Source organism: Ischnura elegans, chromosome 9, assembly GCF_921293095.1.
Source record: "Ischnura elegans chromosome 9, ioIscEleg1.1, whole genome shotgun sequence".
Lineage (NCBI taxonomy): Eukaryota > Metazoa > Arthropoda > Insecta > Odonata > Coenagrionidae > Ischnura > Ischnura elegans.
The window spans coordinates 53,161,816-53,174,909 of NC_060254.1; the positions used below are offsets into that span (position 1 = coordinate 53,161,816).

General features: G+C 37.6%; 1 protein-coding gene across 11 annotated transcripts in view; it reads right to left on the reverse strand.

The window, feature by feature from the left end:
- LOC124165409 (protein madd-4) overlaps positions 1-13,094 on the reverse strand; it is a 1,214,641-nt gene that overhangs the window by 1,126,101 nt on the left and 75,446 nt on the right. The gene's annotated exons all lie outside the window — the stretch shown is intronic.

The window sequence follows — 13,094 nt, forward strand, 5'->3', positions numbered from 1 at the left end:
TTCATATACTATACTTATTATTTAAATATGTGAACGTTCCTAACTATATCGCGCCTGAATCGGTTGAATTTACTAAGCTAAGCAACTCAGCGGCTGTGGCTATCAGAATGGGATCAAAGGGTTTCCGAATCAATGCTCATATAACATTATCTTCACCTAAGTATCAAGAATATGTGTTGCAATTTTTGCCACACACTATTTTTACTCATTTTATGTCTATAACGCCCTCCCATGTCTTTCTTCTTCCTTCCGCATATCACTCCTGCCACCATCTTCCACGATATCAGCCCATGAGAGAGGATGAAATTAAATTTTTCAGCGATCTAGGGATTCAGCAGCCAGTGACGGAGCAATTTCGGCGCTACTTACGGGGGCAGCAAAAGCGTGAACTGTGCGCGCTGCTGAGTCCGAAAGTGTCGTAGGAAATTAATGCAATTAATGCTGCGCGACTGCTCATTGGGATTGCGCCCCCTTTCGCTGATTCGTGCGGTCGAGAGGATCAAAAAAATAGTTCATGGGTAGATTTTGAAAAAGATACTAGCAATTTTACACGGTTATAAAATTTCATTACGATATAGGCTTCAATGGTAATACATCATGTTCAAGATGAAGCTGATGTAGTAACACTGAAGAGGATGATGTAGTTACATTGAAACCTAGGTCATAATAAATTATGTAACCGTGGAAAATTGCATGTATTTATTTCAATATTGAAAAATTACACTCAATCATGCAAACATCTAACGTATTTATGCAAGGTAAGATTATTCAGTACTGAAAAGAAGTTCACATGGGCTAACGCATTGAATATAGTAGCATATTAAACCATTAAATAGCTAAGTTAAGCCATTAATTGGCCAAAGTGAATAATTCTGAAGACAAGGAATGCAAATGCCAACTAAGTTTTATAGGAGGGAAACTAATGGTGGTAAATTAACCTATGACGTCATCAACTCATGAAAACTGGGAGGTTGAAGGGTTATAAAGAAAGCCAGACTGCCAACGTGAGCACAGAACCTTACAAATACACATGACTAATCTGCAACGTGACGTCATCACACAACGGACCGGGACGGACGGCAATCGAACCCATCATTTCCAGCCTAGTCCTGGACAAGTCAACTCTTATTCTCCTCCAAGTTGAATATTCCTTAAGTCAATCAGAAAACTGGATTCGGAGATATTTTTCCTGCGAAAATTAAATGGAAAGTGAATTCCCAGTCTTCGGACTTATTCATGTTAAACTAAACCAGTTTAGGTTTCTAATCTTGTCCAAAACCGCGATGAGCTCGTTCAGTGATTTTTGTAAATGTTTATGTCTATGTTGATAATATTTGAAAAACAGATCCCTATTTTTCCTCATTTAAATCCTCTACTTCTAAAACTTTCAATTTTCAAATTTTATGAAAAATATGCGGCTCTAAACTTTTCAGAAGTAATAACGTGACGTCACGAGCCAGATGGGTCACAGCTCCCACAGTCATCTACTACTCGGACATGTTAAAGGGCCTCAAGTGGTTCATTGTTCTTAACACTCTTCTGAGAGACTCTTCTGAAAAAAACAGTTTTCTCAAAACGTACAAATGAACCAGAACATTAATTACTCACCAACTCATGAAAACTGGTAGGCAACTTCCGCTTTTTCTTATTTTTTTTATCTTACGTGAGATTGACTTGATGAGGAAGATTTTTTTGTCGGAAATTATAATTATCTTCCATTTACCAAATTCTTTGGTGGAATGATGAGTTTGGGGGAAATTGAATGACTCTATTACATACCTTCTCTCACTGATTTAATCGATATTTATTTTTTTACATTTGTTTTTCCGCCATTCCCTTTTTAAAACCTAAAACCAGAGGTTTATATGTTCTTTTCACAGAAAAAAATCGATGCATTAGCTCCACTCAAAAATTCATTTCTATTTTTTTAAACCTCCGTTGCCGAAATTAATCCCTACGTTATATTTTAATGTTTGCATTAAATAGAACTAAGAAAGTCTACCTTTTCATCTTTCACTAGCATTTATCACCCACTTCAGCTTTCAGCGAGAAAAACGCAAAATAATTATCATTATTTGATTTTTCTGCTCACATTACACGCAAATCTGTAAACACCAGCGGATCGTTTCGGCGAGGTGATTCTACACAAATGGTAGCATTATATTTTTTTGTTCTTGACCTTTCCGTTATATTTAAAAATATTAAACCTTGATATTTAGGCCCATTTATATAAAAAGTATAAATGCCGATATTCCGGTTTTTCATTTTCGAGGCTTTGATGTAGTTGTTTAGTTTGTGTATAAATATATGGTACTTATACATTGCTCTTGCACACAATGTATTTAATTCTTCACATCACATTTAACACACGGTAAAATTATGCAAGATTAAGCTAATCGATAAAACCTCACAAAAAAACATAACTTTTGACTAGGCTACTTAGAGTTATCACGAATCTTCCTTGATATCAGACCTTTATTTTAACTAAAGCCGCAGCTTAAAAATAGAATCCACAGCCAAATGCCCAATATAAGTTGCAAGCGTCCAGTGTTATCATTATCTTTTGATCCAAAAGATAACAATAACACTAGCACCTTCAAAAAGTAGCACTCTTTTGGCTCGCTGTTGTGGATGTTAACGGTTTCCACTGTTCGCTTAGGGCACAGGTAGTGAGGTGGCGGATGAATTGGAGGGTAAAGAAGACGCTCCTTCCCACTAATAGGAGGCAAAGGAGAAAGTTCGAAGGGCAAAGGTCACTCAGACATAAATATTATTCTAATAACAGGCTCGGGGCACGAGAGAGTAAATTGGACGGACACCTTCGGAGGAAGAAAAGCTGCGATTTACATTAACAGCGCCAGTGGAATCTCATTTGTACACTGGAACATCGTTAGCTAGAATGTTAAAATATAACTAAATTTCACTGCATTCACCTACGTATTCAACATGTCATTAAAAATATTTTCTCAAGAGGTAAACTGATGCATTCCCGATTGAAATACCAGTATTAATATTTGATGGAACTCAAATTACGCACAACGCGCACTTTCTTAATCTTTTATAAGATATATCGGCTGGTATCTTGACACCCCCGCCAAAAACTAATAAAGCCGCACGCAGGGTAGCAAGTAGATGTAAATATATGATACCCCACCAGCTGACTCAAAAAGTGAGTGAGGTGGGTGTTAGGGCATCAGCCGTCAAATAAGAAAATTAAAATAAGGCGTGCCATGGAGATATTTGATTATGGATCCCATCAAGAATTATTAAGTCCTTATTTGTCAGGGAGGTTAGTGAAGAGTTTGATCTAGAGTGTAACGCTCTACGGTGCGGAAACGTGGACATTGAGGAAAGACGACGAGAGAAGATTGGAGGCATTCGAGATGTGGGTATGGAGAAGAATGGAGAGGGTGAAATGGACGGAGAGGAAAAGGAACGACGAAGTGCTGGATATGGTTGGCGAGGAGAGGCAGCTTTTAGATGAGGTAAGGAGAAGACAAAATTTATTGATGGAGCGAATACTTAGCGGGGAGGGGATGTTGAAAATGGTGTTGGGGGGTAGAATGTTAGGGAAACGAGGGAGGTGACGGAAAATAATAGGATTTTTAGATAGATAGAAAGGGACTAGGCCTTACAGTGAATTGAAGAAGGTAGCGCTGGAAGGAAAGGTAGGCTCCCAGATCACTTCTTTAGAACTCCATGGAAACCTACCTTAATCGGTAGAATACTGTAATAATAATTTGTTAGGGATAAAAACGAATTTAGTCACCAATTCGTTCGGTCCGGAAAGTATGTCTCGTAATTTATCGCTTCTGTTGGAATACAAACATTGAACAGCTTACTTGATTTCAATGATGTCTCATTTATCAGCATTATTAACACCGTCTAAGAAATTAAATTTAATAATTCCCTTTGGTAAGATTCGATTCAATCTCAATAGGTTAAGGATTAAAATTTCAAAATTGATTTATTATTTTCCACACCCCTAGACTTGAATCATACCCCGTGGACGTTCATCGGAGGGTGTATTGAAGATAGTTAATATCTGCCAGTCCTCTTTTAAATAATTTTCGATTCGAAAGAGAATAAGAGTAAGTAATTGTTTTGCCAAATTATAGGTGGGTTAGAAGAGAATATTGCAAATATTATTGTGATTTACTAAAGAAAACCCCGCTCATACTCCTGGCGCCCTCTCGTATGGCCGTCAACCGCCATAAGAAGGGGTTTAGCACGGGCCTGCTGATAGATATATATTCTCAATAGGTCGAACAATCAAAGCCTTCACAAAGCTATCCCATAACCTTCCACTCTGCCATGTAGGTGTAATTAAACGTTATATTTTAAATATTATTTCCCCTAAGAGCCACCCCCTATTAATGTTGGGTTCGTTGATATGTAGGGGTGAGAACTCCATGGAGCCCCACCATTCCCTCCACCGTACCACTCCTATTCTCCCCTAGCCTAATTCAACCTATTTCCCGCCCTATCACACTCAAACCAACCAACCACCCCCGCGAATCTCTCGACCTCCGTCAAGTGCCCCCGAAATCCTCGTTCACGCGTTCAAATCTCCGCCCACGTAGAGGACGCCATTCATTAGCATATATCGCCAAGCCAATCGCCCAATCCACTCACTGAGCGCCAAGAGGTCCTCAAGCCCCATCCTGCTTCCCAACATCCGACCCTCGAAAACTTCGCTCTTTGCCGCGTGAATCCCCCGCATGGATGACGTGCTGCTCTTCAAACTTGGCCATCGATCCCATCACCAGGTTTATTGCCTCCCACATACAGGTGAACCATGGTGAAAAATTTCGACCGATATACAATAGTTCCTAGATCAATCGCTTCATCAATCCAGAATTTTTTACGAGGAGATTGACAACCTGATGAAATACGGAGTCTTTTTCCATTGAATTTCAAATAAAATATCTGACACGAATAGTAATCGAAGGAAACAATATATATTCCTTGGGAATACTTCGAACGAATTTATTTTCCATTGATATCGACTTTAAATTTAATTGTTGCTATAAAGTTCTAGTTGTAAGGTATTACTTTTTAAAACTGGAATCAAATTTTTCAATATGGTAGTTTCCTTCATCAAAGAAAACGAAAGGCATTGATTGCGATTCGTTACCCACCATTAGTGTATTCATAATATTCAAATTATTTGGTTTTAGAAATTCTAATTTAGACGAATGGCAATGGTCAATTTTATCCTCATTTGAAAAAGGACAGATTGGCACCCATGCGATGCCACTCCACGTGACGTCACAAGGACCTATTTCTATACGAGTAGATAGGAGTCTTACATCGTCTGAGGTTACCAATGCTTGCATAAGGCACAGAGCTCAGGGAAACGTCTCTTAATAATCCCCTACTAAAACTGCCTTTGGTCGGAAAGATTCCTTCGTCTGATAAGGTATTAATAATCCTTATTTACGCCAAGCACTACCTGCTAGCAGGGTACTCTGATACCTGCTAGCAGGGTACTCTGCTACCGGCTACCAGCCTGCATCCTAGCGGCGTACACATCCTCGCCCGAAGGTCACCACACTTGAGGCAGCGGGAACCAGAACGACGTCATACGGGGTTTTCCTAGCATTCATACTTAGCCGTCGCGTTTTCACGCTCTTGAAAATTTTCACTTTTTATTTAATCGTGAAAAATAGATATCGTCATTTAAAAATCTAAAAGCGTGAAATACATACTCCAGGGGTAATAATCTTTCTATTTAGGCAATAAAAAAATAATAGGAAACCACCCTATTATTATTCTAAATAAAATACCTGGCACTATATACTAATCGAATACTAACTATTGCTTTACAATTGCAGTAGTTAGGAAATATTTACCAATGTCACATTATAATACGACTTCGTTAAAATACCATTGAAATAGCTGAAATACTGTAAGTTTCAACGAAGTTTATTTCATTAAACCAGCTTCGACGACCATAATTTCTTTTTTTTAACGATAAGAATAAAATTACATTTTCAGCTTGTTTTCATCTATTTTGCTTATATACATGAGCATATAAGCTTTAAGATTGGAATACCAGAATAAGCAATCGATATAAACTGTTTTTGATCATGATAAATGTCAATTCATTTCACGAAGTAGGTATCTGTTAACCTCTATACTTGAATCGATACGTCAATATATGGGACATTATATTGATTAGGATTCATATAAATTTCTCTCTTCAAATATTGCAAGGATGAGGAAGTTCAACTCACAAGATTAATCTAATAACACAATATTTGCAGGAGCACATTACATTAATTCGAAGTTGAATTGAATGCTTTACTCAATATTAGCCCGAGTTATCCGTTTCCCAGCAGTTGAAAGCAACATTAAGTCCCTATATTTAAAGAACATGAAAAATAATTCCACAGGAAAATATGTATATAAATTATACATAAACAAGCTCCACGGTCAAACACATTTGCATGGGACAAAAAGAATTGCGAGAGGATAAGGTATATCCTTACACATCTCAAGAGCTTTATAAATAAATGGGACAGTACTGATAATTCATTGCCTCGCGATTGCATACCTTACCACACGCCATTGGCTTTCAGCATCCCTCTAAATCACCTAGTTTAAGACATACGATTCTTTCACAGCCTGGCGCCTCATTAATACTCTTAGAGTTATCCTTCTTCCTGTAGTACTGGAGAGAAATGTGGAGGGTATTCTCATAAAATGTATGAACTAGGAAAAAACAATACACAGCTATTTTATTATATATACTTATGCGGTTTTTTAATTGATGAGGTTGAACTGGTTAATTTTGGCAAAATATTTTACGTTTACTGAAATAAGTTAGAGAAATGTAAGGAAACCGCAAATTAAATTACGGGCTATGAAAAAGCAGATATACCGGCCCGCCGCACTGAAAGGGTTAAAATTCATACACTAAGAGTGGATATCCTTGGTGTAGAAATTAGAAATAATGTGCCTCTGAATGAAGAGCTGCATGCAAAATGGTGGGTAATTATAAATCAGAGATCTGTCTTAATCCATAAAGCAAAATACCTTGATAGTAAGGAGGTGTTCAGGTGCATCTTTTTGGCGATAAATGCAACTAGAGGCCGATTGTAGAATCGTCTATTGAAACATTTATTCCTAAAGTCATAAACCATAAACAACGGTTGTTTTAAAATAAGACGTGCCTCTCCAAAGGTTGGAAATTCTGCAAAAAATGAATTTTATGAGTTTAAAAGAGCAGTACAAACTTAAGGTGAATCCTTCCTTCAGAAATTCTGGCTTCGAAGGGCTGACACAAAGCATTAGAAATCTATCTTACTAAGTCAGTCAGCTAAAAACTACCAGCTTCAACGACTAAAGTTTTATTTTCAAAAACAAAAGAATATTATCACATTTCCAGTGTTTTGTTTTGTTTGTTTTAACATATGAATATGTAGGCTTTGAGATAGATATAATGGAATAAATAACCATTAAGAAGTTCTTTAATCATGATTAATATCAATTCATTTTACGATAGAGGTATCACCTGATCTTCTCTACTAGATTCGATCTGCCATTACACAAAGCATTAACTTTAATATAATTCGCAAAAATTGCACGTTCTTCAAATATTGTTTGCAGGATGAAGTTCATCTTAAACCTTTGCCTAATAACACCATATTTCAGCTTATACATCAGGTATTTAAAAAAAAGGGTTATCAAAATCGGGCCAAATCAAAAAACACAACAAAAACAGTGCCTCAAGGAAATGTAAATAGAATAAAAATATAGCCAACGTAGTTGAGAAATTGCCAACTTCACGGCAAAATAATATCAAACAATCATCAGGCCCTGAACACATGTTGTTTTCAAGTATGACGAACCAATCACGGTTCTCTGCTATGACAAGGTCGAACATGCAGCAAACAAATGCATTTCACGTGTTGCCAGATAAAAAAAGAGAAGAACGGCGAGCGGCGACCACGGTGCCGCAGGTGAGGGTGGCGATAAGACTGCAAAGCGCGAAGGGGAAACGAGCGATCAGTCGGAAAAGCGGAACGGCGTGAAATTGGCGCGAACACCCCCAGCCCAAATCCCACCAAACGCCCCTCCCATCCAATGTCACTCCGGGAGGGCGGAATGAAGAGTGTAATGGGGGATGCGGTGAGGGTGTTAAGGGAAATAGGGGGAAGGGTGTGGAGCGGTTAGATAAAATGCAAATGCATATAAAAGGCTTCGATTGGCCGGAAACAGGTGGTTTGATCGCAAATAAAACCAATACAAAAGAGATAAGAGGGAGGGGGAGAAACTGACTCACAGGGTTGCTGCAATTTTTTTTTAATTCCGACAACGGCCGATTAATTAGTCACTTGCGGGGAAAATTTTCATTGTATATCTCTTTATCCTCCTACCTTAACTTCAATAAAAGTCACTTTTCATGGAATCTGGATTTTTTTACCTTTTACAGCAGCATATTTGTGCTCCTAGGTGGAAACTAAAATATCAACATGGAGTTGCATATGCTATACAAATATAAGCACGCAAAATGAATAGGAGGATCGGGAATGGACACTCGGGTTAGCTGAATTTTCTATCCCAATAATTTCTAGGGTGGTTGATTAGCAAATTGCAGAAAAATTATGCACCACCATATTTTTACCCCCTAGCTGCAATGAAATACTCATCAAATGATATGATATTCATCTCAGGACCTGGGATTTTGAGCTATTTTTGGCAAATTTATTCTTCCGCGCCATATTTCAAATGAAGCTATTCATGTTTGTTGAGAGCGCGTAAGACGTATATGAATTTGGATTTTCGATAGAATGTATTGTTTACATGAACCTCGTGTATCCAGATAGCGGATTAAATACTAATAAAAGCCTAACTCCTGCTAAGAAACAATCCGGTGTTTTGTAGGAGTCATAACGATCTTGGGATGATAATAACCTATAATGATCTCACATATAATATGACTTTTAGCTCCTAGCTAGTAGCAGACGCGTGTTTAAATAAAAATCTCCCACATCAGCACCCAAGCACATATAAATAATTATTAGCGATGTAATAATAATATTATTGATCCATTAAGAATTCATTAAAATTAATCCCACTCAAATTCCAGACGTACTATTTGACTTATAATCTATATAATAAAAGACCTTACCCTTGGTTTTTAGTTTCCTTCCGGCGCTCTAAAAATCAGTCTTGGAACAACTATTTCTGCCGTATTTTCTCCCCTAAAGTATGAGTAACTTTTGCTTGACTTTTTTGAAGTTAAATATGTACACAAAAAATATAACCCCTAAATGATGAACTGAGTTATTATAAGACTAGGTAACTTGTGCTAAAATTTCGCACTTACACTAAGATTTTATTTTTGCTGGCTTACATTACGTTTCTTTGGCTAATTGATGGATTTAATAGGTTTATTAACCTTTTTCTGAAGTTTAGAATTGAAAAAATATTTGGAGTAGATACATCTCGAATGAGTAATTGACATGAAAATGTCGAAACTTTAAAATCAAATTAATGGGTAAATAGTGAAATTTGAAATTACGATTGTATTTTTCTTCTGAAGCCGTTGATTCAACGTTTAAAAAGATGCCTCATTTATCACTATATTATTGGAGCACATACGATATGGCAGAAGAAGACCTTTCTGTAATAACATATACGATAAATTTCAATATTGTCAATTCAAGAACCACGAATATACATTGTATCTTTGAGATACATATTGTGGCTAATGTGAGATGTATATTTAGGGAAAAATGTGATTAACGCAGCAATTAACATATGAAATAGTTTCAAAATGTCATGAACAAACATTTACCAAGCCGTAATGTACACACTTTAGCTTATTTTATTAACCAAATTTCCAAATCACATACAACGGGCCGAGAGGGTTAAAATCACTCATAAAACGTAGTACAAGTTTGAAGGAAGAGTGACGGGTCATCCAAATCAGTTTATCGATTCACGACATTACATGTAGAAAGAAAAAACATGGTAGCACATCCTATACATATCACTGCGAGGAAATTATGGTAGCATAAATTGCAGAGAAATTTATACGCATAAAATCAACACTATAACAAAATAGCTCAACTCACAACGTAAGCAATGAACTCAATGTTTGAACTTGTTCGCTGACCTTTGAAATGCATCGAGTAGATGTTATCACTGATCCCGCACGGCATAGAGTGAATTAGCGAGCGCTGCGGCTGTAAGAGGACTTGAAGAAAAACGAGAGGAGCTTTTGGAAACACGAAGAGGAGTGAAGCTACGTGGATAACCAGCGAGGTCGAGCGCAACTGCCAAAGAGAATACGGAGAGGGTAGAAACATGAGAATGATGGTGGAAAATTGGGAGGGCAGAAGAGACTCAATAATCGAAAACGAACTCGCAAATTTAGAGGAACGAGAAAGCAAAACACAATGCTCAACTCCAATACAATTAATTTTATTGTGATGTAAACATTGACAGATGTTTTCACCAATGGGTATTTTAATTAAAAGCGGAGAGAAACATCTGTAACCGTCATTACGGTTTTCCTTATTTGATACTGATGTTAGAGTTACAACTTAGAATCACCGATAGGAAAACTGCTGACAGTCTAACAACAGGCTCACTCACTCAGATCCGGAATCGCAATTCATTCATTGAATTAATAGATGGAACATCAAAGATAAATTATGTTGAACAATTAAATGTTTCACATTCAGGTATTCTCTCGCAACTTTAAAATTAGTCGTAGAGAAAATTGCTGAACACTTTTTGAGAGTTTTTGACGTCATTTGAGTTCTAATTCATTTAATCTAAAACAGGGAGAACCTTTTAGACGTAAGTCCCAAATACAAGGTAGAGGAGCAACGGAATTGTGCATTACACTATATTGGACTGAAAATATCTCGTAAACGCTTAGATATCCGGCCTCGGTGGCGGCGGGGTAACGTTCTCGCCTGCCAAACAAGAGGTCACGGGTTCGAGTCCCGCCTGGGTAGGTTTCCCCGGTCCAGGCCATGGTCGTTTGTGTACGTTTACTTGTTACATTTGTTGGACACCCCGGTGTAAAATGGCCAATAAGAGCTGTATCCGGTGGTTTGAGAATAAAATAAAAAAATAAATTAAAAAAATATCGGTCAAAGCAAACAGAAATTCGGCCCTTAGGGGCTTTACTTTCACTTTTTACATAGAGATAGTACTTTTTCTGCCCCAAAAAACTCAATGCAGGGTCCTCAGTACTTTGAGCCCTTGGGGAACGGGTTCCCTTTATTTTAAAGACACCAAATTTTATCACGTGAATCATCATCATCATCATCATCACTGGTCAACAATCCTAGGATTGGTTTGACGCAGCTCTCCACTCAGTTCTCCTATCAGCTAATCTTTTCACTCCTACGTATTTCTTCTCTTTCACATCTCTCTTTATCACGTGAATATTGACTTCATTTGGTTTATTTTGAGACTACGAAAACATAACTTTTCTAAATTCTGAAAAATAAGGGCCGGCCTAAAAATCAGCCATCTGCTATGCATGATTTTATCACGTCATCAACATATATTTTTAAGTGTTTAGGGTAAGCCGTCCCTTTGAAATTACCGGTAAATGATCCCGATGTGGACAAAGGCGATGGTAAATTAGGCAAGAGAACGTGGAAGTAGAACGTGAATTAAATCGTGGAAAGAGGAAGCAATCATTTCCAATATAATTAACTTCTTAGTCGAGTCAACCATAACAGTTTTGTTAATTGATCAGCGTTAAATTTAAAAGTCAAAGTAAACACCTAACACACACAAAGCATTATACCGCTAGAGTTTTGAGACGAATACTGCTAATGCACTAAAACCAGTAGAAGAAAAAATGTTGGAAATAATAGTTCTCCATAGCTTCCACCCCTGGATTATCATATCATAATTATGACCCCCACCTGGTGACGTCCTCAATCGAAGCCTACTAAGAATTGTTTTGTATTTTTGCCTTTTCTGGTGGAAAAACGTTCCCTTTCCAGATGTCCAACATTGATATTTTCCCCCAGAAGAATGTCCTGCTCTCATCATTCCTGCTGTATTTCTAAGTCTTTTTATTAGCTCGACAATAATAATGCAAACAACTACGAATAAGCAGGAATAAATATTTAAAACAATAAACATATACATGTGTAAAAACATGTAATAAAATAATGTTAATAATAATTATTTATTTATTCCCATAAATTTTTGTTGCATTAACTGACACCAGCAAAGGGTAGGGAGCTTCAGATGGTCTCCAAGGTATTGAGCCATCAGCAAATTACAAAAGTGTATACTCTAAAATTAAACGTAGAAACTGTTACAAAAGTATTGCTACAATCAAATACCATCAAAATAAATGTTCGATTAATTCTTGAAAATGCCAGTCTTCGGCAGTTTTTAACATATTTTTGAGAATTTAATTTTTGTAAATTTCAGCGGCCTGTAAATCAAACATCTTTGGCTCAATACAGAGAAAGCAACGTGTATATAAAGCTAATCTTGGCTTGTTTGTTACAATGTTTGACCATAAATATCACCGTCATATAATCATGAAGAGCAGGATAAATGACCCATGTTTTACTGTGATCATGGAACGGCTTTCTGGGAAAGGAGTTTACCTGCTGCTAAGTCTGCCGATGGATGAATACCTCGTGCGTCCAACTCCATATCCGCACTCAAATATGCAATAAAGCTTGAATTATTTGCGCAGCGACGTTGGTGCGCTTGAAGGCATTTCAAACGTCACCCGATTGCAATGCAAATGACGTCAATGGAACGAACAAGACTGGGCGAAGAGAGGGGTATATGTCGCCCCGGATGCTAAGTTTGCACTAGGTGGCCACGCATGACATGTGACCTTGCGCGGGGGCCAAAGGTCACGTGACTCTCAATTAGACTAAAACGATTGACGCGCAATCGTCGTCAGCCATACGTGTTGGGCGTCGATGAATGACGAGCAAGCATCGGAGGGCGCAACGCATTCCTGATGGGAAACGAGTCGACAGACGTCCAAGCAGCGTAAGAATGAGCGTTGACAAGAGGAGTGCAGAAATAGACACAGTGCAGCGCGAAACCACATGACACGTGCTCAACGAAACAGTATC